The sequence below is a fragment of the Giraffa tippelskirchi genome, chromosome 7, assembly GCF_054371585.1.
Source record: "Giraffa tippelskirchi isolate mGirTip1 chromosome 7, T2T-mGirTip1v1.2.pri, whole genome shotgun sequence".
NCBI classification, from domain to species: domain Eukaryota; kingdom Metazoa; phylum Chordata; class Mammalia; order Artiodactyla; family Giraffidae; genus Giraffa; species Giraffa tippelskirchi.
This window is the reverse complement of record NC_137281.1, coordinates 26343904-26346896: the sequence shown is the minus strand read 5'-3', so window position 1 is coordinate 26346896 and position 2993 is coordinate 26343904. Positions and strand designations below refer to the sequence as shown.

Below are 2993 nucleotides of genomic sequence, written 5' to 3'. Positions count from 1 at the left end.
ACATTCCTCCCCGCTGCGCTCACTTCCTCCGCCCGCCCCCGGGCCGCCCCTCGGGGGCGGGGAGCAGGAGGGGCTCGGGGCCGGCTCCTCCCTGAGGGGGGCCCGGGAGGAGTGAAGCCCCCGGGGCCAGAGTACTATTCCACGCTCTGGGGAGGCCCGATTCCTGTGTGACCTCGGGTGGTGAGCCGCCCTCTCTGAGCTTCAGATGCAGTGCTTGTAAAATGAGGAAATGTGCTTAGGGATGATGAGGGCCCCTGAGGTGGGGCACGAGGTGAGCTTTGTGCCTACTGAGCGCTCAGTGACATTTCTGTGATGCAGGGACGGGGAAGGAGGCAGGAGAGCAGAGCTCATTCAAGAACCGCCCAGGGGCCTCCTCGGCACCCTATCCCCATTTTCATCATCTCTGTCTTCCACCTCTCCTCCGCGTCCCTGGAAACCGAGGGAGCCCCAGGAAGATCCCATCCCTTTGCCCACCCTACAGTGTCTCTCTATTGAAGGCTGCTGGGGGGACCCGTGCCCTTTCACTAGAGCCTGCTTCCTTCTTGGAAGTAAGGACACCCATATCCCTCGCCCAGCCCCATGGGCCTCTTTAGACGCTGCATTGGATTCTTTCATCTCAGTTTTATCTTTTTCTGTCTCACCTCCCGGGATTCCTTTTTGTTACTGTGCAGTAGTTAAGTCATGTCCGACTCTTTGTGACCCTAGGGATTGCAGCACACCCGGCTGCTCTATCCTCCACTATCTCCCTTTGCTCAAGTTCATGTGCATTGAGTTGGTTATGCTATCTACCCAAGCCATTTATTTCTTTACTCTTAATTTTCTTTCACTTTCTACTCCGTTGCTTCAGATAAGTTTATTCAAGTGGCTTTACTTTTAACATCTTTATCTTTCTAGACCATTCTTTCAGCTATTTCTCTATCAGAAAAGTCCAGTGCCCACCTCCATTTCTTCTCCCTTTTATGACTCAGAGGGTTTTAGAATATCAGAATTAGTGGTATCTTTCCAACCTACCACAGACTCTGCATTCTCTGACCTTTATCTCTGGGAAGGAATCAGGAATCAGTCCCTGGGCCCTGCAGGAGGACCTGGGAGCTGACCTCTATTCTGGCCCCTACCCCATTCTCATCCCAGCCAAGGCCTGTTGCTTTGGCCTGTTTTCATGCCACATTCAGTTGCCCACAGTAGCAGCCTTCCAATGAACTCCCTGCTCATGGTAAAGCCATCTCTTATTTTTTTAAAAAAGAAAAATTTACTTATTTATTTGACTGCACCAGGTCTTCATTGCGGCATGCCAGAACTTTAGTTGTGGGCATGCGAACTCTTAGTTACGGCATGTGTCATCTAGTTCCTTGACCAGGGATCGAACTTGGATCTCCTGCATTGGGAGTGTGGAGTCTTAGCTACTGGACCACCAGGGAAGTCCTAAGAGCCACCTCTTTTGAAAAGAAAGCCCAAACTCTCCTCTTGGTCTACAAAGCCCTGCTCCATCTGGCCCCTCCAGTCTCTTCAGCTGTATTTCTCCTTATCCTCTGCCCCAGCCTCAGCCTTTCTGGCTTCTTTCACTTCCCCAAACTCAAGGGGTTTCTGTGTAGCACCTGTGCCTGATAGGATGCCTTTCTACTTGCCCTCCCCCCACCCCATTTACCAAACTCCTCTGTATGGAGGGGGTCTCAGCTTGGAATACCACTTCTTCTCCAGAAAATGTCTCTGAAACACACCCCACCTTCCCACCACCCCACTTCATCCTCTCGTGAGGCACTTTCCTTTCACAGGACTCATTGCAGGGAGAAGTGTGTTGGTGGAGATCTTTAATGTTTCTTGCATGTGGATTTCACACTGGCAGGACCGTTTCAGTCTCCTCACCCTGGTATCTTCAGTCTTGGTCCCAACACATTTTTTGACTAAAGAACAAACAGGTGCCTCCTCCTAGGTCTTCCCTGATGCTCCACAAAGGCTCCCCATAGTTCTCACCTGGCCCCCACACCTGACCGCTCTCCTCGGGGATAGGGTCAGGTGCTATGTGGGGAAGATAGGCTACTATAGTCCAACTGAAACCTTAGACTCTGTGAGACTCTGTAGCTAGGATACAATTTCCCTCATACTATTGACTGGTCAAGTAGCCTGCACCATCAGGTACTCATGGGCAAAAATAACAGGCAAAAAGAAACAGACATTTGAGAAGCACAGACGTTTCAAAAGAAAACATCTATCGGGAAAAGGATCAGAATACATGGATCAAAAATTCAAAATTAGCCTAATAAACATATTACAAAAGATAAGGTAGAATATTAGCCATATGAAACAAGAAAGTATAAAAAAGAATAAGCAGAGGGGACTTCCCTGGTGGTCCAGTGGTTAAAAATCTGCCTTGCAATGTAGGTAACGTGGGTTTGACCCCTAGTCAGGGAACTAAGATCTCACATGCTGCAGGGCAACTGAGCCTGCATGCCACAACTACGGAAGCCCGTGCACTCTACAGACCATGCTTTGCAACAAGAGAAGCCACTGCATGGCAACAAGAGAAAAGCCCCTGAGAGTGGCAACCAAGACCCAGGGCAGCCAAATAATAAATAAATAAATATTTTTTAAAAGAACAAGCAGAAATACAAGGTAGAGAAAAATATAATTGTCCCAGTGATCTATGGCTTCATAACAAATTACCCCCAAAAGGGACAATCAACAAAAATATTTATTTGCTCACAAATCTGTAAACTGAGTAAGCTTGTCTCTACTCCACATGGCATCACTTGGGGCTGCAGGATTCACTTTGAAAATGATTCATGGGAATTCCCCGTGGGTCCAGTGGTTAGGACTCCGTGCTTCCACTGCCAGGGGCCCTGGTCAGGAAACTGAGATCCCACAAGCCGAGCGGCATGACCAGAAAAAAAGATGATTCACTCACATGACCAGTAAATTGTTATTGGCTGTAGGCTAAGAGCTCAGGGGGACTGTGGACCAGGGACACTGGGTCCTTCACATGTGGACCTCTCTCT

The 2993-nt window shown here is 49.1% G+C and overlaps 1 protein-coding gene across 4 annotated transcripts in view; it reads left to right on the top strand.

The window, feature by feature from the left end:
- DUS2 (dihydrouridine synthase 2) overlaps positions 1-2993 on the top strand; it is a 72719-nt gene that overhangs the window by 8704 nt on the left and 61022 nt on the right. The gene's annotated exons all lie outside the window — the stretch shown is intronic.